Raw genomic sequence first — 27,192 nt, 5'->3', positions numbered from 1 at the left:
CATTTTACCGAACAAATTGTTTTTTTAGGATCCATAATAAAAATCGAGCTCTGGATCGGGATAACAATGAAACATGACATTACGATGATGAAGAATGCGAAAAATGTGGATCTCACTACTCGGCCTGTCTCAAACTAGATAGTTTAGTTAAGTTTTAAATCTTTTAGAGCGGAAAAACGAACGGAACATGTCGTAAAATCAAAATGGAAAAAGTTGATATTCCCAAAAACGGCTCTAATTACTTTGATTTAAAAAATACGTATTTTACCAAAAAACAGGGTCCTACTTTTGAAATATAAAAAATAAAAATAATTTTAAAGTTAAAAAAAAAATCATATTTGGGAATAAGTGAGTCTAACTATGCATTTTCTTGGAGTTCTGTTTTTATTTATTAATTAATACTTTCTTCAGAAAACACACAAAAAAAACACACAGAAAACACATGGAAAATGTTTTATACATAATATGTAAAAGCTACGAGAAATTATTAAAAAAAAAAGCCTCCATTACTTTTTTTTTTTAATTCATACTTTACATACTTTGTTTCTAGGTAAAAATATTTAAAAAAAAAGTGTTTTCGTAATTTCAAACAACATTTCATATTTTTCAAACAATTCCGATAAAATTAATACTTACGAGATTAGATTAAAATTATTATAAAAAATATTTAAATCAAAAGCTTTTAGTAACTTTTACCATAAGATAAAGTTCATTTTATTTTCTTCATAAGTACTGTCCTTTTTTGGGATTGATGGCAGAAAATTCGTTTTTCCTGCGCTTTCATTTTAATATGGAGTTGCGATCTAAAAATGTAAAGAGAGTTTATTTTATGCTCCTTTGTTGTCGGTTCTAAGCAAACGAGAATAAAATGTCTATTGTTTTTAAACATTTATTAAAATATTTTTTTTTTAGACAAATCGTTTTTGTTTTTATTTGAACACCAAAGTTGAGTTCAAGAACCTGTCGAAAAGGTTATCTAAAATACTCTTATCTAGGTAAACCCCATATTAAAACTATTCTATAGGTTAATGAACCCATTTCATCATTGTGATATTTTAGTTTTTTCTTCATTAATTTAGCAGCTGCTATCAGTTGGAAATTAATGCATTTGTGTTATTAACTTCACGCATTTCAAAATTAATAAAAATGTTCATTATATTTTATCTTTTGTGTCAGGGAATTTACCTGGGGTGGAATCGTGTAAGATGATTTTTGATAGTTGACTGTCAAATTCAAGAAAATTCGTCTGTGTAAGATGATAGTCAAAAGTGACTATCATATTTTTTTGACTTTTTCAGCTGACACCTATTTAGGTGTCAATTTGATACAATTTAACAATTGTAGCATATATTTTTCTTGGTTTTCATGGTGCTTTTACTTTGTTTGGGAAAAATGAATAGTTTTGTGCCTGTGCAATTATTTTAAACCTAGAAAATTAAAATAAAGTAAATGAATATGAAATAGAAAAAAGAAGAGTTAGACTTGAGGAACAAATTAAATTATATTTTACCTCCCCGACTCAAAATAATGTGCAATCATATACACAAAAAAAAATTATTTCAAAATAATATTTCGTTTTTTTAATAGACTCGTACAAAATTTTCGAATAACATAAGATACTTTTTTTGATTATATTCAACAGTTTGGATCTGCCATCTGAATTGAAAGTTTATAAAATATTTTGTGGGTTTCTTTTTAAGCGATCCTTTTCGAGTTTTGTTTGCTAGATATTAAAGTTATAAATTATTATTTTAAGCGTTTTAAAAATATTAACTTACGTTTTTAATAATTGTCTTCTCAATAATTATTGTAGCTATGGAAGTGAAAAACTGAAACTCTTCATCGGTTATTTTGAAATTTACTGACGTTTGACAGATGTGAAACCCAAGTGATACCAAGAAAACCAAAATTAAAAATGATCTCAAAACGATCACCTTACACAGATGGAAAATAGTTGATTATCAAATTTGATAGTAAAAAATATGATAGTCAAATATCATTTTAGCCGATTCCACCCCTGTATGAATGATGAGTTCTAAAGATGATGCCTTTTTGATTAATTTCAATTAAAATTTGTTACAAAACTAAGTAGAAAAAAAAAAGAATTTTTAAAGATTTTCTCAAAATTTGGACCTCAAATATCTTTTAAACGGTTAGATAAACGAAAAAAGTTTATAAAGCTTTTTTTAGAGCATTGTAAAGAAATTTGCTTAAAAGTCGATTTAAAAATAAGGATTTTTTTAGAATGAGATTGATGTAAAAATGGAAAACTGCGAAGCAGAGGATCGCCCCATTAATATTAAGAGCTCATATTTGGTGTTATCTAAAATAGGTTTATACTTACATCTTGAACATGTTTATATTCAGCCAATTATTCTGTAAAGGAAAAGAAAATTTAAAAAAAATTAAATAGGGTATCATTTCAATAAAATAAATAGATAAATCAATTACTAAACAAGTTTTAGTATAAATATTAGCAATCAAGTCGTATTTTTAGGTTAATTTTATTTCTGAGTTTCAATTCTCGAAATAATTTTTATGAATTGTAAGCTATTTCATTTAATAGGGTTCTTAAAATAAAGTACATTATGCATCTAAAAGGTTAAAGAAACTATGAAACAAAATCGGAACACAAAGTCCTTTTTGCGATATAACTTCATTTGTAATTTAATCCTGCAGAGCATTAATATTAATCATTTCAAAGAAAACTACATAAATCGTTATCTCATCCTTCTCATCCTTGAAAGTGCTTCAGTTGAAATCTTAAAAAAAAAAATAATAAAAATCTAAGAGGTATCATCAGACGACGACATCTCTTCAGAGCAAGAAATCATTTTTCAATTATATTTTGAAGAGTAGGAAGACGAAAGAAATAAAAAAAAGAAACATCACCTGCAGAAATGCACTGAATTCGAAATAAATTTACAAAAGGATACAAAATCCATCCAGCTATAAAAAAAAGGACACTCGAGAAGAAGACTATAGTCGTATACCGACTATACTATAATAATAAATGATGAGAAACTTTTTTTTTTATATACATACAAAAAAAACCATACAAACAAAAGAGAATTTATCATCTCCTCAAAATTTTATTTGCACTCATTGTAAGAATGAAAGAAAACACAATGTGACAGCTGCTACTGCTGCTGCAATAACAGAGACTTTTCAAATTTGACAGATGGTTGTTTAAACAGGAACTGTTTTTACACACAGAAAACAAAAACAAATAAGTTCACTTGTTTCTGATGTAAATCTTAAAAGTAAACAATCGGATAAGAATGAGGTTTTGTATAAAGCTGAGTCAGCAGGAAATTCAAATAAGAAAAAAATCTTGATTTTAAAATTGAGTCTCAGATTGCATGGTGCAAGTGCGCGCGCAATCATAAATAAATTGCTTCTTTCCGATTGCAACGACTGGCACTGGATTAATTTATTAATGGTCGTTGTAAATTGCCTTTTTTGACGTATTCACATGGGTGTCTTTTAGCAACAGACTTGTAGTTTTTGCATGAGTAATGTACTCACTCTCTACTCTAACCGCCATAACCTATTGGCAAATATGTAAATGGATATAACAAGTTGGTTGCTTATGACGATGACTAACTATAACTTACGAATAAATCAGCAATAGCTCGATAGAAATTTGCATTTTAAAATTATTAGTTTTTCCCCAAATATGGGAAGGAAGGGACTACTATTTTTAGTTGGTAGTAGTTGGCATGATTTTTATCTATGTTTATGGTTTGGGTCACACGACAAATTGGCGACACGGATGTTTAAAAGTTAACATTTATGGGTTGGTAAATTATGTGGCTGGCTAACACTTTTGGGTAATAGTGTGTCCACGAATTGATTAATTCCCATATTAGTTATTTAAATTGGCATTTGACTTTTTTTTTTACACTAATATAACATAGTAATGATTTTGTAAATCTATAATTTTGAACTTCAATTACCATTATTATTGTTAACACGAGCATAACATTAGATTTTAGAATATTTAACGAGCTTATTGTTTTGGTTCAAGGCTTGCAATTTTAAAATAAGTGCATTCAAAACAAGTCCAAATCATAAGCATTAGAAAGTACATAATGCTAAACTTTCACCGCCCACTTAATTTTTATTTACGAAATTTTCACAATCATGAAATTTGTTTTGTATATTTTGTATAGGGTGTTTTTTTTAAAGCAAGAATTTTCTTTAAAAATAAAGCACAACAAAATTCTATGAATGACCAAAATTTTGGCGTTATTAGCTCACGAATTTCGGTTTAAAAATATTTTCTACTATATGGCCTCTGTCACTGCACATTATGAATGCCGTTATAGTCAAGTAGTTTGAAAGTCAAGTAGTTATGGCAAGTAGTTTGAAATTGATCGATCCTTCAACTGATCCAACAACAACTGTTGAGTAACTAAACGAGTGCTTTCCCATCACCCTATCCGTTGGATATAAGTACGATAAACTGTAACTAAAGCTGAAGTCTGACAATAATTTAAAAAATTTTATTTTTAGTTGGTTTTTTAAGATGAAAACTCATATTAATGAAATGAACTTCACCTTAAATTTAACACAAATTTAAGGGGATTGCACTTATTTTAAGCGGAAATCGTATTGTTTTAAGAGGATGGAATTAAGAGTGATCATCGTCTTATTTTCTAACTGCCCTTTTTTTCTCCGTGTGGAGAAGTACCTACCTACTTCGTACACCAGATTGGTACTTTATTCTAACTCAACTCAATTTGTACTTGATTTAATGCGGTCTTATGTATACTACTGAAAGAACTAGATGTGAATTATAAGACAGAGAAAAATTCAGCATAAAGTTTCATTCTGATTTGTGTTTGTCAGCAAGCACTTTTGCTAGTTAGCGGGACGTCAGTCGAGTCCCGAAGACGCACATAGGGGAATTTATACCAAAAAGCTGATCAAAAGTCTAAAATAAAAAGTGAAGCGTAACATGAAAGCTTAACCTTTATGTGATAGATAAATAGGCACATCGTGTGACAACAATGTTTAGCACCCCATGTCGATCCGTTTCTTTTATTCTAAGTGAAAAGCTAGTGCTTGCCGGATCGACTTTTTTGTGCGATTTTGTTTAATGGTGTTTTTTATAAGGTGGATTTCCAGTGTTTTTGTTTTTATTTTTAAGATTTGTTTTGCCTTTAAATATAGAGGTATGTAATAACTTTATTTAAAGCATAGTCTTTTTTCATAGTAGCCCTTGGTAGCTAAAAACTTAGTACTACATAGATTTCGCAGTATTCTCTCCTATCAGGTTATAAAATAAAAAGTTTCGCCAACTTCCGCCATTTTGTTTTATGATTTGTTTTCCGCATGGGCTGGTGGGTAAAAAACACTTTACCAATTATCGCTTGCGATATTTAATGGCTTCGAAATCTTAGCATCCCTTATGCAAAATTTTGACGTTTATTAATGGTCAAAAACTGGTGTAATAGTTTAGTCAGCTAAAAATTTGTTTTAAATATTTTGTTTGCGTCTTAACTGCGGGTCACTGTGGCGTATGTGTAACTTTTTTATATTGAAATATCTTATTGGTTAAACAAATTACAAAAATTGTAAAATATGGTAAATCATTTTTGTATTAATTAATTACACTTCTTAAGGGGTAATAACACCTTGTAAGGCACGAAATCGAGTGTCATTTTCATCAATGTATAAAACAAAGGAGAAACATTATTTTCTTATAGTTTGTTTAGTTTGTTTAAGTATATCAATAGGTAAGAGAATGTGAAAATTTTTAATGAGGTGAAATTTTGTAAATGGCGGGGTAGTTCAGGATGATAGTAAAATCCTGTGCTCCCATCGGGCGACCAACTAACTCCTACAGTTCTTAACCGATTGGGCTAAAATTTTGTGTGGAGCTTAAAAATACTAATTCTCCAGTGAAGTACGCAGGATTTTTTTGAAATTTTAAAATTTAACGATTTTATGAGCTTTTTTTCACCGAATTTTGTTTTTGGAATAAAATAATTTTTTTTCAAATTATTTCCATTTCTTTAAAAACCAATATTTCAAAAAATATTTCAACCCAATCGGTTAAAAACTGTAGGAGTTAGTTGGTCGCCCGATGGGAGCACAGGATTTTACTATCATCCTGAACTACGCCGCCATTTACAAAATTTCACCTCATTAAAAATTTTCACATTCTCTTACCTATTGATATACTTAAACAAACTAAACAAACTCTAAAAGAAAATAATGTTTCTCCTTTGTTTTATACACTGATGAAAATGACACTCGATTTCGTGCTTTACAAGGTATTATTACCCCTTAAGAACCTTTTTCATTTGAAAATACGAACAAATAATTTTGATCACATATTTGGGTCAAATACCCTTATGTGCGACGTCCATTAATGTTCTTGTATGGTTTTATTGCAATTTTCTTCAGTGTTTAGATGAAATTTTTACTTGCATTGCATTATAATACTCGTTTCGTCAAGTAACAATGTTTAACTACACCAATGTGGAATGCATTACTATACTTTATTTTCATTTTGATATTCAGAAATTTAATCCTAATATAGTAATATGCTCCGATATTTTTCTTTCAACCTTCCATACATTTCTCAAACTAATCCAACGCAAAGAATAATTTTTTTTTAAGTTCTATGTAGAAGAAGAAAAAACTCTAAAACAAGAATACATTTCTCATTTAACGTCACTTTTTCTTTTCGTCTCGATATTACCTATATATTAGGTACACCTGCCTGTCATGCGCTTTTAAGCCGGATATATAAATACATAAGCCGGACATTCAAAAAGAAACACAACTCATCAATTTGAAATGAGCTATAATACGGTTCTAATCCCTGACCCCGGCCAACCTAATTCCATATAACAAAAACAACATCAACTATAAGTATCAGCTAACCCCAATTAATATCATTTCCCACCACAAAAGCCACCTAAAAACGACCATGTTCCATATAACAACTGAATCTTTGATCTGGTATACCTATACACGAGTAGGTATATCTACCTGCAGCAGTCTGTCTTTTTCATCAAAGCAAAAAACCCCAAAAGTGTGTACATTTCTATGTTTAACAACATTCGGAAGCGCCACAGCCATTCAATATACAAAATTGACGTGAAATGTATGCATAGAAGCGTCAGCAAAAAAGCCGTTTGGAAAAAAAGTAGAAAAAAAAGAATGAAAAGAGAACTAAACACCGGTCGACCTACTGACTGTAAGTATACTAAAAAGCTCCTATGTCTGTTCCACCCAACCCTCACACGCTAGTCGCCACAATGCGGTGCCGGTGGGTGCTTTATTTAGTTTTTAATATGCACATTCATGTTGGTAGTGTTGTTGCTCAAAATAAAACTACACCACACCGCCTACCTCAAATAGACAATTCATATATGAATGCCTAGATAATTTACGAACACAAAATGCAAATTCGAGGTCGAACTTTGCATGATAGGCTTTTGTGGGTTTTATAGTTAGGTGCCCTAGTATCAATATGCAATCCGGTGCGGGTGTCAATGTACGAATAGTGACGTAAGAAGCATTTTAGACGCATACATAGAAGTATGAAGCAAAATGAATAGATCTCCTTTGTCAAGGTGTTTCAATTCAATTGATTGAATGATTGCCTTCTTTTTTGAATATATATTTTGCACTTTTCAAAAGATTGCCATTTTCTATAGAAATATACAGAACAGAGTGTTAATATTATTTTCGCAAGTTTTTATCTCAAAAACTTTGATTTAAAATTTTTCACAATTGAATATTTTGACTTTTGTGAAAAAAATTGAATATTTTGTCCGTCAACTCTTTTAAGTACATACATATGAAGTTTACACTAAGAATTCTAGGATGATGCATTTTTTCGATGTGGTAGACTACTCACTACTCATCAGCAGATGAAAGCTTTAAATCTTGTACTACAAAGTTCACATTCTCTGCTGCACTTGTAGATGAGAATTGCATTGCAGATTGCAACATTTGTTCCATAAAAATGGTTAGGAATGTTCTCATGAGTACTGAGACCAATGAATGCGACTAATGGCCCTTATTGCGAGTGTCGTTTGTCTATCGATTGTCAATAATCGAAAATGAATTTTGGTATTGTGAATCTCTTTCGATAGACGATAAGCTAAATAGGTATTTTGGCACTGTGAATCGCTTTTGTGAACGATATTTTTTTTTTAATCGTTCGATTGCAAATATCTTGGTGGAAAGAGATACACAATACCAAAACAGATTTTTATCGATTCCGTCGACTTTTTTCGAAAGTTGAACGACACTCGAAATAAGGGTAAGATATTATATCTACTAATGTTTAGTAGTGCTTTTAAACTCGGTAAAGGGGAAGTTGAGTTATGTTCAAAATATGTATCTTTAAGCTGTAAGTTCGGTAAAGAGATTTCTAATGGCCGATTTGACGAAGGACTTTTAAACATTTAACAGGCTCTTAAACCTTAAAGCCTAGAACGCTGCTGATCCCAAAGGAAATTTTTCGTCGGTCTCCATGACAAAATTAACAACAAAAACATACAACAAAAAGCTCAAATGTCATTTTTCCGTACACAATTAATACCCCCGGCAATTGTTTGTATGCGAAAAATAATTGGAGACTTTTCAATTTCGATATGTCGAACAGCGTTTTGCTGAATGAAAAGTTGAACGAAATTTTTCATTTACGATTTCGTTGTCATTTTTGTATTAGAATTTACGTTTCGCATCAGCAGCATACTAGGCTTAAAACAACTATAATAGACGGAAGCAAACGGAAGCTACTGTCAAAACCGAACGAACAGTTTCTTTCCGTTATGTCAAATGCATATCGATAACATCCCGTAAGAATGTATTAAGCGACATTTACATGTGGAAATATACTACGAGTTAAGCGCCACAATTTGGTACCATTTTGGTTGTTCTATCATGTATACAAATGAAACTAGAGCGAAAATAAAATTGTGCAGCCCATACATTTCCTCACAGAATAATTTAGTTTTTTTGCGTATCCTGAACAATTTGAGAAATTTCGCTTAATATATTCGATATCCGATATGTACAAGTACATACATATATTTAATACAAAAATTTGATAAAGAAACAAAGCTTAGAAATGCTTTGTGGAACACAAAAATGATTTCTTTACTTTCTTTTATTAATTTGTTTCCTTGTTATGGAAAATGTAAAATATCCGTACGAAAACTGAGGTAGAAAAGTCTACGTTCGAAAACAAAACTGAACGAAACTGAGCAATCCACTATTATGGCTTTACCTGGGGGTCTATTACGTAACGTAATACGAAACGAGCGGCAAGGAGGTAAATGATAATGAAGTAAACGATAGTCACGACAAAAAACGATTATTTAAAACGAGAAAGGCGTTTGGCCAAACCAAACCCAAAAAAAGTATTTTTTGAGGCTCATATACATTTTAACGGCAGACGCAACAATATTGTAACGAAAACGAAAGTCAAACGTTAGCAAATGGCAGTCGTTAAGATCAACGAGTATCTTTAACATAAAACAATTATCGTAATACGTAATCGCGTTGGAACGATAACAAAGTAGTTTCAACGATAATCGTTTTACAAAGGCCATTTTGGCAATTTTCGTACGCACTGTTCCTGATATTATAATTGGGTCTTTAGAGTTATGAGAACTAGATGGTGCTAAGATCACTAAAGATAGTCCCTTTCATTCTTGTCAAAAAGTAAGTTTTCACTATGTACAAACATCGAAAATGGAAGGCTGGAGCTAGTATAAAAAAATAAAACAAATAACTAAATTGATTGCATGATTTTATGTGGAAATACGACCAATTTTAAACTCTAATAGATATATTTGTACTTAAAAATTATCCTTATAATAATGATTCAATAGTTTATCATCATTTTTACAAGGACTTGGAAACCACTGCCTTCTAACAAATTGTCTATTTAATATAAACAAATTGACCATACAAAATGAGTTGGCCTGGGTCCATCGTCCATTATAATCAAAATTAACTGTAAACATTATTCTTAACTCAACCTACTCATAAAATTACATGACATTTCCTACCCTATAGTGTTCTTCTCAATTATGTACAATTTGTCCAAACTTTAAAACAGAAACAAAAAAAAAAGCAATTTATATTCTTCATTTGATACGATAGATAGAAACATATTATGACTGTCTGTGCGGAATTAAGTTCATTAATTCAGTTGCATAATCAAGAAGATGTGTGTAATGAAAATGCAGAATCGAAATAATTAAGCAGTAATTACCCATCTGACAATGGAGTGTACTATCAACTACAGAAATGAACGTTACACAAAAATGGAATCATTCAACCAAATACACAAATTCAATATAATTTTATTTTATTGTGATGAGTGTATCCAAAGAAGTGACGCATTAAAAGACAATGAAATGAAATGCTTCAATGAATATGAGAAAAACTTTCTCAAATTCGAAATTCGAAACTTTAGGGTAAAAGTCGAAAATCTTATCGCAAATTTGTATAAAACCTGCCTTGATGTTGATGTTCATTTGTATAATTTCTTGCACTCAATTCTTGGACCACAAATTACGCCATCAAAAATACTATAAAGGTTAGTCACATCAGACTCTTCATGTTGCTCTTCCTCATTACTTCCTAAAGCTATTTATTCGCCTTAAATAAACATGCAGCTGCCTCATGTTTATCTTTATTTGTGTGAATGGATGTTATTGACGAAGAAACTGCTCTCAAGTTATTGCGCTGGAACGCTTTCGAATACTAGAAAGAAGCATGTCTAAATATCTCATTCGCCACTTTGCTCCAAAAGTCACTTCTCATCTCATCCATGTCCGTGTACACATAAGGAAACTAAAATCATTACATCATTCTTCCGAAATAATTTCGATTTTAATTACCGAAAGGAACCGCGCGCGTCAGCCTCTTCTGCTCTAGACACATCAGAAGCGCGAAAACTATACCAAGGCACGAGTAAGCAATTATTCCTCACATCACATTTTTTTTTGTACTTTTTATGATAATATGTTAGCATCTGCGGCAGTTGTACTCGCCGTATACCATACATAGATATAAAATGGAGAGAATAACACGTTTTCGAAATGCCACATGAATGTCTTGCTGTTCAGTTCATGTCATGTCAATTTTTGAAGTAGTGGTTTCTCGGTTTAAATTGACATGTCAGAGCAGTACTTAAGGAATCTAGCAATCATCAATCAAATTTATCATAGACAAGTTTATGGTTTTGATAGTAATTATGCTTTTTGGATAGGGCGTCAACGAGTGTGGAACGCACATCAGCTCTCAATTATTGATGATGATGATCCATAAGTGGGAGTTCGCTCTTGATCGGTCATGTCGTTGTTGTTGTGGTTGCTAAAAGTAGGTCACACAACCAAAAATTTTACATCCCTAATGACCTTCAATTATAATTTCAAACAATAATAATTTTAGCCTTGTGGAATCTTTTGTGTTTAGTAGTGACATGCTCAACACTTTGAAGTGCGGAAGGTCAAATTGAAGAGCGATGACTACTTAAGCCCAATTATACAGTTAAACAGGGGGGAAAAATATGAAAATAAATTTCGGTCACACTTTTGGTTTCATTATTTTTTATTTGCTTGGCAATGTCTTGCGAACGCCCTCGGTTATGTTTATTTGGTTGAAAGTGAAATGATTCAGCAACAGTAGCCAATGTGGGTATTTGAACTTTGAGTTTGAATTTAGGCGCCAATCATCATATAAGAAACATACATTTCTATAGTATAAAATTTTCACTGAACGAATTCATATGAATGTGTTCATTAAAAAGCGTACTTTGGTCTAAAAAATTTCTGAATTTCATCACATTGACTTCTTTATTTTTGGACTTATTCACAAAATTTTCACTAATGCATACATTTTCTTAAACCCTTTTTATTCCCACAGGTAAATCGCAGATGTAAATTTAAGACATCATGATAGGCAAAATGACTATCAAAATCGGTTTATTTTTGAAGTTATACTACAATGGTCGGAAAAAGTATTTTGACAAAATGAACATTTTTCTAACTGATTAGAATAATCTGTAACGGTTAAACATAAAATGAGGAAGTTGACGGTTATTTATTAAGTATATTATGGTGAATCTCATGATGGTCAATGTCAGTCATATAGTTGGTATTATGCTTCGAGGCTGCATTTTTTGTATAAAAAGTACTAATTTTTGAGGGAAAAAAGTATTTTGACAAACGTTCTTTTTGAATGTTGGTAAGGTAAGGTAAGGTAATGCATTTTACGTGTTTCAAGCACGTATACAACTGACAGACTTGTTAAGGCCCCGATTTGTAAAAAATTGGGAAAAACGGCGGAACTTAACATTGAAATTAGTGCATCTTCTGTTGCAAGTCATAATTTCTATGTGTCTGTTAAAAAATCTGTGGAAAACTGAATTTATCGCGGGAAACTAAAATTTACCAAATATACAAACACAAAAATATAATTATACTATTCAAAATTTACCTCAAATGGACAAAAAATGAAAAAAATTCACTTAAAAAAATTGAAGCATTTTGAAGAATTCACTTTATCGCGGATTGACTCCAAAAAGTCTGAATTTGGAAATGCCATTCTTTCATCAAAAACTTTGTTAGCAAAAGTACCCTTTGCATTGAGCTCGAAGAAGACAATTTTACCATGTTTATGGGAAGATATAACAGTATTTAACTCATAAAACAAAAATCGAAAAAAAATTGAATTCTCAAAGGGACATGTTGTTGTGCTTTTCGCTTCTGGAACAAACTTGACTAAATTTTTACGGAGCTTTAACAGTTCCTTTTAGTTTCCCGGATCATTGAGATAGAAATTTGTGAGAATGTGGTCCATAAAACTTTGTTTTTGAATGAAAGAAGCATACCAATATGTTCTTTTGAGAATTCAGTTTTTTTCAATTTTTGTTTTATGAGGTTAGTACTGTATTATCTTCCCATAAACATGGTAAAATTGTCTTCTTCGAGCTCAATGCAAAGGGTACTTTTGCTAACAAAGTTTTTGATGAAAGAATGGCATTTCCAAATTCAGACTTTTTGGAGTCAATCCGCGATAAAGTGAATTCTTCAAAATGCTTCAATTTTTTTAAGTGAATTTTTTTCATTTTTTGTCCATTTGAGGTAAATTTTGAATAGTATAATTATATTTTTGTGTTTGTATATTTGGTAAATTTTAGTTTCCCGCGATAAATTCAGTTCTCCACAGATTTTTTAACAGACACATAGAAATTATGACTTGCAACAGAAGATGCACTAATTTCAATGTTAAGTTCCGCCGTTTTTCCCAATTTCTTACAAATCGGGGCCTTAACAAGTCTGTCAGTTGTATACGTGCTTGAAACACGTTTGTCAAAATACTTTTTTCCCTCAAAAATTAGTACTTTTTATACAAAAAATGCAGCCTCGAAGCATAATACCAACTATATGACTGACATTGACCATCATGAGATTCACCATAATATACTTAATAAATAACCATCAACTTCCTTATTTTATGTTTAACCGTTACAGATTATTCTCATCAGTTAGAAAAATGTTCATTTTAGCTGCGTTCCTTTGGAAATATTTATCTACTTTTTAGTACTTAAAGCTGCTTTGAACTACTTTTTCAGTATAGCAAAGTAGATCAGAGTAGATCAAAGTAGAAGCGGCTTAGAAAGTGAGCCGTATGCATAAAAGGTAGCATATGCTTTTACTAGTAAATTTTAATAGTATTTACTACTTTCCATATGCATAAAAAACATAGTAAATACTGGATAGGTAGTATTTACTAGAAGAATAGTATTTACTAGTTTTGGATAAATTTTTGTAGTAAATACTGGTTTTGGTATGCATAAAAAACTAGTACGAACTTTTACTTTCTAGTATTTACTGCTAATTTTTCAAGTTTCTTAATACCAACTTGAACATTTACTAGTAAAAACTTTCTCATGTTAAATGCCAACATCATCAGTCGCGACTTTACTTTCAAAGCAATCGGTTTACAGAGGATTTATTTCGAATATAAAAATGGCAGCATTTTTCAATTTAAGATCTGAAAAAATGTATAAACAGCGAAGAACGCCCGCGAATAATAATTTTAAAATGCTCTACCGTTTTGAGAAAGATAACGTTGAGTGGCTAAGCGAATATTTTATGGGTAAGATATTTTATTGAATCTGATAAATTTATCTATCCATTTTACAATAAAAAATCTCAAGGTTCTCAATCTGAAAGAAGGGGAGGAGCAACGTGAAGTAAATTATGTGTACTAAAATTAAAATGCTTTTTTCGGCATTTGTCCTAGGCCTTTAAAACTCCTTAACCGCCTTAAACACCAGTTGTTATTATCAACAATTTGTAATACAAAAATTTGTTAGAAAAGAAGAAAATTATAGAACGTTAAAAATACAGAAGAAAAAAAAAAGCACATCATTCATGTAGACATCTAGTATATACTATAACTTTCAGATGAACTAGTAGTATTTACTGGGATGAATCCAGTATTTACTACTAGTTTATACTAGCTAGTAGAAACTAAGGTTTATGCATACCGAATGTAGTAAATACTATTAGTTTCAGCTTCTACTAGTAGTACTAGTATTTACTATAAACCTTTTACTACTAGTAATTCCTTTTTTTTATGCATATGCCTCAGTGTCTGGGAATATAGCTCATTGTCTTTAGAGCGTATTCTGTTAGAGCAGATTTTTGTATGCTTCTTTATAGGGGTGTGCTGAAAAGCCCTTTTTAATAAGTGGCCATTTTAAAATTTATTATTTAAAATTAACTCTTTCAATGCCTGCACTGAAATAATGTGTATAAAATTTTTCTTCTCTGTTTAGTCATTATCATGGTAAACTTTTCTCTACATCTTTGCTCTTTTCATCGTTAATCAAATCATTTGATTTGAAAAATGCTTACACAAAAGCAGAAAAATTATAAAGAGCAGAGAATATTTTCGGAAAAAAAAAAAGCAGTGATGTAACAAAGACCGAGAGTAGTAGAAGAGCAGAGTGATTGAAAGCAGTTATCGCAATAGCAGCCTCAGCTTATTTTTTTTGAAAATGCAATTTTTTCGTCCGAAATTCTTGAAATTTCACATTTTTCAAGATGGATCAAATCAGCGAATTACCGTGTCAAATATTTTGAAGGGATTTTCGCATTCGACAACGTGTTTAAATTGCTAAAATACTTGAAGCAACAATTATAAATCGACTTTATATTTTGGCATCAATGCCATTGGCCAGTTGGTGTCAAAAGCTCAATAGTCTCATAAAAGATACATTCTTGAATATATCAAATGGACGTTTAAAATGTTAAAGTCGATGATAAATATAAGCCCGCCCACTGAAGGCAGCAGATTCGACTTTTTTTGTGTTAACACTGAAGACTGGCCTTAACCATCGACTTTTTTTTTTGGATGATATTAGACTATAACCAAAATTTAATGACAAAAAAATAGACCAGAGGAGTTTTGATCAGCCCTCTTGTGAATTTCATGTGAAAAGTTTTTCATCAGAAATATTTTTGTGCGTATGAATTTTTGAATGAAATTGCTAGATTTACTCGAATTAAACTTCAATTTTCCAGCTTTTTTCCCGGAATTCAGAATAAGAGAAAAGTGAAGCAGGACAAATTTTAGTTTTAAATTTCCGTAACAGACTCAATTTAGGGCTAATTAAATTTAGCTAGAGGTACAGACTGATATTCCACTTGACCCCTTTTTTCTATTGTCCGTATTTGATGTTACCTTCATTAAGAAGTCAAAGCAATATAACCGTTTTTAAGTTTCTTTTATGTCAGACAAGTTTTGGGTAATACCTGTCCAAAACATTCTGAAATTATGCATGTTGTGATTTGAATGCACCTTTTTTTAATATATTCAATGAATCGATGCACATCAATAATGAATCTGACCAGTATTTCTAGCGCCAGTATTATAATTAAAAGTTAACAAGAAACAACGTCGATGATGACACACTTTGTTTTCCGTTAAACAGAAACTAGGTCTTTAACTACTGACTATCCACTTATCCACTTACACTTTAACAGGTCAATTTCCTTCAATCGTTTAAAGACAAAAAGAAGAAAAAAAAAAAAACAAAATCTATGATATCAATCACCTTTCTCTGCACAATTAGTGTCTTTGGTTCAAAAGCAAAGTCGTGATTGGAATAAATACAACCGGAAATTAGACTGACTACACAATTTCTTATACATCTTTTATATGTATGAACGAGTACGTTGCACGCAAAAGGAGTATCTAATCATTTTTGCGCGCGGTCATAGTATACTTTTATACACATAGTAGATTCAAGTGACCAAACGATGTGACTATAGTGAATTTTGATATTCAATAGGCCATGCGACAGAGGTGCTAACCATGGAATTACAATGAGCTATGTGGATGACAGTCCATTTAGGGGGTTTGTGTGGTAGGTAAGGGAATTGTGTAATAAATTGACACCAAACAAAGCTTTGCTGCTTCCTATAAATGGAAGGGGTTGCAAAATATGAGCTTGCTAATATACCTTCTTCCACTTTTTTTTTTACTGTGCTTAGGAAATTGAGTGGATTACCTTTTTTTTTTTTTGTTGGAGATTAAATTTCATTGAGGGTAGATTTCGTAACAAGTAGAAGTCATTCACTTTTTGCAGAAACATTGACAAATCGATATACATACGGTATGACAAATTGATGTGGAGCCATAGTCACTCTTTTGTGTTCTTATCTTCAAGTGATTACCTTGTCAATGAGAATGACACAAGGAAAAATTCCAAACAATATGATTATAAATATAAATATACACTCGTTATCTTTTACGAAAGAAAAAAATTCTTGCAATATTTAGGAAATTCATCATAGTACAATTGGTTAAGAAGTTGATTTAATTTTACAGAAATTTTTTGAAAGTTTTGATTAAAGGCTTCTGCCGTCAAGGCCACTACCTCGCAAGGAGAAAATATAATATATAGCTTTTTATAACCAAGCCTTCAAACGAAATAACATTCAGACGACAAAGTTTTGATGACTTGTGCAAATTGGATTGAAATGAGGTAATTTACGCCTCATTAAGATGAAGTAAGTTGGGAAATTAAATAGTCGAAATGAAGTGACCTATTAATTGTGAATAGGTATTGGTAACGTTCGTCGATAATTACTTCATATTCTAGCTTATCCAAATGAGGTGGAAATTGCCATAATTGAAGCAGACTTTCAGACTCATTCATTGGCGACCAAACGAAGAAATAGAGAGATGTTATTGCAGAAAAAAGCCATTTGTTGCATTTTAGGATTTTCTTGTTAAAAACGGCAACATTTGAATAATACTAACGAAATTTGGCTATCTAGTTGAATTCAAAAACACAAAATTGTGCGCCAACCCTTCACGGTCACTTTATTAGCTAGAGGCTAAAAGATATGGAACTCTTCGATTTTTCGTCTGTCTTAACGCTTCTGAAAATAGTGTTTGGAGTCTTCACCGACTAGCTCCTGGTTCATGAAGAGGCGATACATTTTGCAGGTTAAAATGCTACGAGGAATGTAAAACTATTTTTACAGCCCTATTATGATTCGCGAGCCGACCGAAAATAAGGAAAATGAGGTGACAATATCATTTTTAACTTTGATTTGCCAAATTTTCTAGCGATCCGCAAGTAATAATAGGGCCCTTAAGATAAACTTCATAGCCCTGATTGAAGAGAGTATGATTCCTTAAATATTGATTAAATATTCGTTCAAAGAATGAGTCAAAAAAATTAATTCTGTGCTTAAAATCACTTTTAATTTGTATGGAAAATTTATTTATCTTTAATTCATACTAAAATTAATGTTAAAATATTTTCAATTTGTGATTATTTATCAAAACAAATTCTTTTTTGTAATTTTTTTTTAGATTTTTAAAGATGTAACCAGGTCCTATAAAAAATTGAACATTTTAAAGGTTTGCAAAAAGTAACATTTCCGCAATATGCACCTACCAAATGCATTTTCTCCAGATAAAATGATAAACAAAATTCTTTATAAATTGAAGTTGAAGCAATTTCACTACGTTGCAAAAAAATACAAAAAAATTTCAAGCTATTTTTGATTTTTAATTGGGCAGGTTCAGAAACGTTAGGGACTAAATATTTAGGTTGTTTCTCGGGCTCTGATTGGGCAACTGTAAAAAAAATCCTTATAATTTAGGTAATTTAATTGGAAAGCTATCTGGAAAGTTAGGCAAGAAAATTTTCCATAAAAATTTAGGAAAGTTTTTTTGTCAACATGACAGCTGATTGTTTTTAATTACAGAATTACGGTACCAGAATTAAATCTATTTGTGTGAAAAACGAGTAAAAAGTAATATTATTTATTTATTAAAGTAAGGTAAAATTTGGTATCTACCCCATGCAATCTGTAAAACTTGCGAGTAAATTTCAAAATTTGACAATAATGAATATCCAAACTAATTTAGTCAATTTACTCAAATTTCGTGCCCATTCTCTTCACAAATAAAACACACATGACATGACACACATATTATTATTTCGAAAAAGTGATGATGCAGAAACATCAATTATGAATTCTTTTTTATGATATCCTTATGTTGTTGAACAGAAATTGAAAGTTTTTTGAAATCGATTTTTTTGACTTAACTCCTTTGTACCCGGCAGCAGAGAATTTATCTTAGTATTTTCCTAATTTCAATTTTCTAAGTTATTAGAACACTTATTACACTTTGTCCTCATCATTGCTAAGTCTTATAGCAATCTTAGCATTATTAGAGTATGCAAGGTCGACCCACTCGTCTCCTTTATTTTCGTCATTGATCAAATTATTTATATAAAATTGGTTTTAATCAAATCGCAATAAAAAAAAAAACACCAATAAAAATAAAAGGTAAACAAAATGATTTATTTATAATTCCAGATGTAAACATTTAAATTGATGCAAAATATAGGAAATCAATAGAATAATTTCCAAAGAAAGAGAAACGATAAATAAAATGAACAAATTGAATTAAAATTGAAATGATTTGTTATTTTATTGTTACATGAAGGTTATAATCGATTGTTGACTCATAAGGAAAATCGATTTGTTAATAACGAAAAATATAAAGAAACCAAACAAACCAAATACAAAGGATTTAAAACAATTAAACTAAGCTTTTTTATATATTTTTTTTTCAGAAAATGTTGAATTTTTTTCTAAAGTTTTTTTTTTGTTAAGAAGCAACCATAAAGCCATTTAAATAATTTTAATGTGAATACAATCTTATTCAAATGCTAAGTCTGTCAACGCCCATAGCTTGTCTGTTGTAAATAGAAAAGCGAGACAACATTTTATATTTTTTTTAATTACTTTAATTACAAGCGAAATAGTTTTCTCGCCTCGCGAGCCTTTACATAAATTCTATCCTATTCAAACATGAAACAATACTCTTATGTCTTCCCTCTTGCTGCTCGGTGGTTCCTTCCTTCCCTCATGATGTTTTCCTTTTTTTTTTTGTTTTATTTTTGTTGATGGTCCTCTACGTCTTTTTAGATGGAATGTAAGTAGCAATAAAAAAAAAAGAACTACTAACCGTTTTTTAAATGTGAATATGTAACCACGAAAGTAGACTACGAGAGTATATCTGAATTACAATGAGAAAGTTTTCTTATTCTGAGTTTTTCATTGGGTTTTGTTTTGTCGTAATTGCGGTATTGTAGTGGGTACAGGGTGTTAAGGCACATTATGAATAATAATAAGCACGGTGTGATGTACTCTCTCGTGTACCGTGTAATGAGAGTAAGAATGAAGTTTTTTCTGTTTTTTTTTATTTTCTTAAGAGTGAAACATTAAAACCTCATATTTCCATTACTAGTCATTAAAGTTTGCAAAACAACAACAGCAACAAAGGCAATAGCAACAGCAATTACATGTTACTTTTATCTTGAGATTCTGTTTTTTTTTATATAAGATGTGTATATTTTTTGTAAAGCGTTTTAAGAAAATTGGATGAATGTAAATTTTTTGTTGGATGGAAGAAATAATGATGATGCTAAAGAAATTATGAATAATAAAAATGCAAAACTTTTATTACTATAATGAACTTTTTTTTAATATTTACCTACTGCTTTGTATGTAAATGCATGTCTGATTAGATAAAATGATGAAATATGAAAAGTTTACATTGTTAGGTAATTGTCAGAAAGTCATTTATAAAGTTTTCTCTATAAATTAGTTTTAACGTATTTTGTGATGAATTTGTTTGTTAAATAATTTACTTGAGGTATTCAGAAAAAATGGAAAGGGTACACGGAACAGCATTAGATTAATATTTTTATTTTCATATCCTTCTAATTCTATTTTTTACAAACAAACTAACTGAAAAACTAGTAGGAAGCTAAATAATTTTCTTAAAAAAAAAAAACAAATTAAAATGTTAAAGATACAAAAATATTGGTAAACAAATTAAGAATTAAAATCTGGTTGATACGACTAATTTATCTTAATAAATATAGAAAAAGAATTTCAAATGCACTTAATTTTATTTCATGTCTGATCTTTTGAAATTTTGGTTGCATATAGCCTTTCTTGTGAGACTATAATGGTTCCCAAAATGTTGCTTCTCGAATTCCCTCAATTTAAACCCTAATTTAAAAGCAACAGGCTTCAAAGTTCTTCTGAATGCGTGTACAAAATAAAAATAAGCATAAATAAACTAAAGTTAAAAAAGAGATTCTACTCTTCTCTTTGTTCACTCCACCTAAAATTCTTCGTATGCCAATTTTTATTTATATGTATGTACATTAGAGTGACCGCAACTCCCATAGAAAAAATTTTTTGTCAAATTTTTTTTCGGGGGAACCCCATAAAATGTTCCGCCTTTGCAGATTTTTAGATAGCCAAAATTTCAGCTCGATTGGATAACTCTAAATGGTGCCGACACTCGCTCAAAGTATCAAAAATCTCTGTTTTTTCACTGTTTTTCGAAGAAAATTAGCTCTAGCTCCAAAACAGATCGGGTTATTTTCACTTTTTATATATTTAATTAAAGGTAGTGTTGTTACACATAATTCAGATGCTTAATTTGTTTAGTTTTACTAAAAAAGAAAAATATTGTCATCAATTTAAATTTTCAGTACTTACCACAAAAAGAGCTGAAGTGCAAACTCGATTTAAAATTAAACTTTTTTTTAACTGTTTTATTCTGCGGATAGGGATAGAATGGATGTTTCTCTATCTCTGGGCCCTCGGGTAGCAAAAGTATGAGGTATAGTCGTGGGGTGAAAGAGCTATTAACAATGAAACTTTCTTTGTTATTGGATCGATGTAAGGCATCTGATAGAAATGCTTCTCGCATAATTATAGCTACAATAGAAGCACTAGGGCAAAATCCAATTGACTTTGTAGTTTCAAAATCAAACTTACATTCAACAAGAAAAAACTTTTGCTTGGTTTAATGCCCCAAGAGCTTATCTGGCTTCTAAACAAGATCTTGATCTTTTGCGTAATTGCATTGAATACCGCAAGATAGACAAAGATATTTCAGAGAAGGCTCTTGCTAAATTCTCAAACCATTTATGGTATTTGAGTTCAGAGCAGGCAGGTCTGGCGTTCTTTGACCTAACTTTACCAGATGGCGAACAAAATTAGAAACGGCCAACATAATTTTGAAAACCAGTGAAACGGAAACCAACAGAATAGTAAATCCAAAGCTACAGACACATGAAGATGAACAATTTGTCACAGCAGGGTTAAAAAATATTGTGAACAAAGAAACATTGAACTTTTTCAGCCGATTGAAAATAGACACAAGTTTTCTCAAAGAACCTCCAAATCTTTGGCCCGAAAACCCGCATTTTAAAGAAGGCTTTAAAAAAGTACAATCACTTAAAGTCGTAAATGACATGACAGAAAGAGGAGTCAAATTAATAAAGGATTTTAATAACCTTTTAACTAAAGATGAGGAACAAAAACAATATGTACTTCAAGTAGTCAGTGAGTGCCGAAAATTGTATCCTGATGCTTCCAAAACTACTTTGTAAATCTGTTGATTAAATTTTTTTAGTATTTACTTCATTAATTATGTATAAGAAATGTAACACGATGTTATTTTTTTTTTGTTTTTTAGGCCGTGTGTGAATTGCGTAAAATAGTTCACATAGTGTAAAATATTTGACACTGTTGAGGTGAATAAAAAATTTTCAACTGTTAAAAATTTATTGGGCTCTGGGACCTGGTTAAATTTGAGTTAAATTTTTTTTGCAGATGGTTTTGTTTTGTTTTTTTTTTTTTTTTATTAAAAAGGAGTTTCATAGCAGAAAAGAGGCAGAGAAAAATATTAAACAATAAGCCATACAGCTGAAATTTTTTTGTTCACCTCAATAGTGTCAAAAATTTTACACAGTGTTAACTATTTAACGCAATTCACACACAGCCTTAGAATTCTGTTAAATGTTTCGTTTTTTTAAATAAAACAGTTTAAAAAAAAGTTTCATTTTAAATCGAGTTTGCACTTCAGCTCTTTTTGAGGTAAGTACTGAAAATTTAAATTGATGACAAAATTTTTCTTTTTTGGTAAAACTAAACAAATTTAGCATCTGAATTATGTGTACCAACACTACCTTTAATTAAATATATACAAAGTGAAAATAACCCGATCTGTTTGGGAGCTAGAGCTAACAGTGAAAAAACAGATTTTTGATACTTTGAGCGAGTGTCGGCACCATTTAGAGTTATCCAATCGAGCTGAAATTTTGGTTATCTAAAAATCTGCAAAGGCGGAACATTTTATGGGGTTCCCCCGACCAAATTTCGAAAATCGATTTCTTGCGGTCACTCTAATGTACATGTAGGTATTTATGTATATTCTTTTTTTATTTTAATTTTAATTTTTTTTTTTTAAATCCATTTTATTTAATTTTTTTTATTAAGAATTTATATTTCTTATTTTAATTCTTTTGTTATTTAGAATTTATATTTTAATTTTTTTTTATTTAGAATTTATATTTTTTTATGTATTTTAATTTTTTGTTTTTTTTTTTAATTTAAATTTTTTTTTTAATTTTTAATTTTTTTTACTTTTTTAATTTAATTTAAATTTTTTATTTTCATTTCTTTTATTTTAATTTATTCCAAATGAAGTATTCGAATTAATTTCCTGTCTGTAGGGTATTTTCATTGTTACGGGTGTGACACAGTTACTTAATTTTTTGTTCCTGATTAGTTTATTATTCACTAAAGAAGGTACATAATTATTAACTTTCAACACTTAATGCATTTTGCTGTCAATATATTTTTTTTTTACATTTCGTGAAAATGTTAATATTGTCCTGTCAATAATTGCTCACTGTCTAATGTCACTTCCTCAGTCTTATATTTCATTTCACCCTTAGATAAACTTTAAAAAACTTATTTGCCAAGTTTCGATATCGAAAATCTGATTTAAATTTAACTAAGCTTTCCTGCCAAAAACTTTTATTTATTTTGTATTCTTATAGCCCAGACAAATTAAAATTAGTAAATCAAATCGCATTTTTCGCGGGACAAATTTTTTTTCATGGAATGTGTTCGGGTGTATGTCCTCAACATAAAAATCAATTTGTTGGGATGATAGGACGTGTCGGGAGCATCCCGACATCTTGGAAAAGAGGTTGGTTCCGTTTTTATTTAATAGCTCCATTTTTACTTATTTTAACCAAAAATGACCAACTTATTCACAATAAAAATATCTAAAAAAAAAATGGTGTACGAATGAATTTCGTGAGTTGGTAAAATTCAATTTTATAGTCGATCAAAGTCCGGGTTTGTCTCGCAAGGTTGGGGCAAAATAACATTTTTTCAAATATCTGACGAACTTTTGATTTGTTTGGGTAATTGTTCAAGAATGGATCATAGTACTTTTAATCATCTATAAAATGAGCCCTCAATTGTTTTGTAACCATCATATTGTAGAAGCATGAACATATTTTGACTAATTTGCCTGGGCTATCATAAATACATACATTTACAATTTAAAAATGTACCTAACGAGTGTGAAATTAAAAAGAAATCAATATCTTTAAATTACAAAAACTCAGTCGTGCATTTTACTAAAAGTAGTAGATTAAGGTTTATTTTATTAACACTGCGGATTTATCAAATGTTTAAAAACGTCACTTACAACTTCCATCTTTTAAGCACTTTATAACATAGTTATATCAGCAAGCAATGTAAATTAGTCATCCATTTTGGTTAAAATTTATTTCAATTGGTCCATCCTAACCCAGTTTGAGTAGTTACTTGGTTCCCTTTGTATAAAGACCTTATTTTATACAACCTTCTCATAAGAATAATCTCCCCACGACTTTACCTTGACCGAATGCTATTTTGATGTAAAAATATAAAATACAAGTATCTACATATTTATGCCTTCAACGTCGTAAAGTTCATGTAATCTTTTCTTCTAAAAGGTGTAAGAACCGTAAATTGTGGCATTTCTATTCTCAAAAGCGACTCAGTTGTAAAACAAAAATTATGTTTCCTCCCAAGTGATTATAAGTCTTTACACTGTTGTGTGTGCAGCGTCTAAAAATGTGCTTCAACAAAAAAAGAGTAGGTAGCATAATTCACTTGGCTCATGGTTGACAATATTTATGTGCATTTTTTTTTTTTTTATTTTTAAGTAGTTTCAATAGAAAAATAGTTGTTTTTTAGTTTTGTTTAGTTTTTTTTTTTTGCCTCTTCAACAAATCAAAAACTGTTAAATGGTTTACATTTTTTATGTATTTCTTGAGAGAAAAAATGCCTTTTGGCATTATTCCCATGAGCGAGTATCTAGAAAAGATCCCACTAATTAATCAAAATTCAAATTAAAGTTTTTTTTTGCCTCCTTCTTCTTCACGCCTTGCATTTCAATGTGGTATAAATGCAGCAAGTTTTAAATTTCGATGTCATTAAAAAGTTTCACCGCATGTAGTTCAGCACCTGAAAGCATGCTCGCATTGCGCCCGGGCCGAACCGAAGCCAAGCAGCGAAGGTTCAATGTCGGTTTCCCGTGGTGTAATTGATTTTCAGCTTTTATTTTTTTTTCTTTCTATTATTTTGTGGTTTTGTGCAACCGACAACGACGATAACGACCAGACTAGAAAAGAGTACTTTGAATTTGAAAAAAAAAAAAAAATATATTAATTAGTAATGAAATGGAAAATATACGAGTATTAGCAGCAGTACAATGCTAATGCACCCTTAACCCCCCGCAAGTAGTTCTTATCTCTATTCCAAGGCAACACAAAAAAAAAATAAAAAACAGTGTGATGACAATGACAGGAATTGTGGCTTTGAATACCACAATTCTCGGAATTAAAACAGACAACAAACTGAAGAGGACGTTGTCGGTTGGCGGCATCGTTCGATATAACTAGACCTAATCGTACAACCATGCCTGCGATTTGCATAAGAAATTTATTTGCGCCCAACAAGAAAAAAAAAACTGGCACAACTCTACTCACAAGTTCATATTATTATTGCGCACTTTCAAAAGAAAATAAGGGTCGTTACAGTGTCATTTTAATAATAGAACAAGATTATTCTGTTAAGTGCATCATGAATTATGCACTGTATGTGTGTGTGTTTTTTTGTTTTTGTTGTGTAGGTATTTTTTCGAACGAGGGACACGACATTGACCAGCTGAAGGAACTTTTGCTGCTGGTTACACTATGTGACATTGCATGATTTTGCATAATTTGAAATGAGATTTATATGGAAAAAAGGAAGGAAGAACTAGGTACACAAAGGTGATTTAAATTGACATTTGAATTTTATCAGTGGCACACTTTTGACCTAGAATTTATTCAAAATGGTGTTTTTTTTTTTGGTTTTTTTTTTGACAAATGAGTTTTTATAGCTTAGGGTACCATAGGACGACCTCCCTCTTCCTTTAATCAGTTGAGAGTGAATTTTTTCTAAAGATAGTGTCTAAAGAAAGAGTTTGTAAATGGGTTCTTTAGCGACATCCAGTCAAGGCATAAGGTTGACTCGTTTTAAAGTTTTTTTTTAATTATTCTATATATTATGATATAAATATCAATTTACATGCCAAAAAAAATATTAATTTAATAACTTTCATTTCAGAACTTTTAGAATTTGAATAGGGTACCTAAGCAAAGACGAATTTAGAATAAAAAGTCAAAAGCTACTTTTATCGGGACATTCTTCGTTTTGTAGGGCTTTCAAATGATAAACCTTGAGACTGTTGCAAAGTTATTAATTTCAAGTGCATTTTTGATATAATAATTTTAAGAAAACGGTGACATAACCCAGACAGCGGGCGGAACGATTGACTCATAAAAATCCAATTCAATGGAAGTATTACGGTCACATGATTTCAGACCTAGATTGTGTGATTTAAAACCGTCATACCTATTGTTTTTATAAAACTTCAACATTGGTCTATGCCAGGGACAGCCATAATCGACGTTCCCCAGAAAAGTTATAGTCATGATATTTTTCGTCACTTCTTCGAAAGATTAAGATTTTTCGGGTTCAATGCTGAAATTATCACGTTTTTGCTTATGCTAGGTAAGTCGGCGTTGTTAGAAGAGCTCAGAGTCATAATTGAACGCACTAGCAATCATTTAAAACGAAATATCTGGCATAATCATCGAAAATTTTGTTCAATGTAATCTTGTTACACATGAACGACATACAGTTCCACACATAAGTGTGTAAATGTTTTGATTATTTGAATCATTTATTTTCAAAACATGATAAGTCCACTTTTTTTCAAAATTTGTTTTTTGACCAATTTTGTACCTACTCTAGGGATAACCACGTGTCTGTCTTCAAAATATGAAGTATCTACTCCATCTATATCCAATCTTACAGCTACGCGAAATATTTTTTTAGTATCAAAAACAACAGCTTCTTTATGTGTAAATGCTATATTAGACTACTGGCCGAAAATCTTAAGTTTAAAACGTCTTTAAAGTTAAATAAGTACTCTGAAGATTGTATTTTAATCTCAAATACAATTGTTTGATAGACTGGGACTAAAAGCAAAATTGTATATCCATTTTAAAACTAATTTAACATCCGTTTATTTTCAAAGTATGATAAGTCCAAAAGATTTTATCTTTTGAACTATCGCTCCAAAAATTAAAAAAGAAACGGTATTCCGTAGCTAGACAAAAGTTTTACAGAATATATTTGAAAATAAATGTTAAATCCTTTCTGAAAACCACGATATTTT

The 27,192-nt window shown here is 30.6% G+C and overlaps 1 protein-coding gene across 4 annotated transcripts in view; it reads right to left on the bottom strand.

Annotated features, from left to right (window-relative positions):
• Positions 1–27,192, bottom strand: part of LOC129916985 (ankyrin repeat domain-containing protein 50) — a 67,816-nt gene that overhangs the window by 20,384 nt on the left and 20,240 nt on the right. For 3 of the 4 annotated variants that reach the window (XM_055997282.1, XM_055997285.1, XM_055997284.1), the window contains one exon: positions 2,345–2,376. The exons of the other annotated variant lie outside the window; for it this stretch is intronic. The gene's annotated coding sequence lies outside the window, so the exon portion shown is untranslated. The remainder of the gene's footprint in view (positions 1–2,344; positions 2,377–27,192) is intronic. 4 annotated transcript variants of the gene reach the window in all.

The sequence above is a fragment of the Episyrphus balteatus genome, chromosome 3, assembly GCF_945859705.1.
Source record: "Episyrphus balteatus chromosome 3, idEpiBalt1.1, whole genome shotgun sequence".
NCBI lineage: Eukaryota > Metazoa > Arthropoda > Insecta > Diptera > Syrphidae > Episyrphus > Episyrphus balteatus.
The sequence above is the reverse complement of the archived record's forward strand: the minus strand, read 5'-3'. Positions and strand labels throughout refer to the sequence as shown.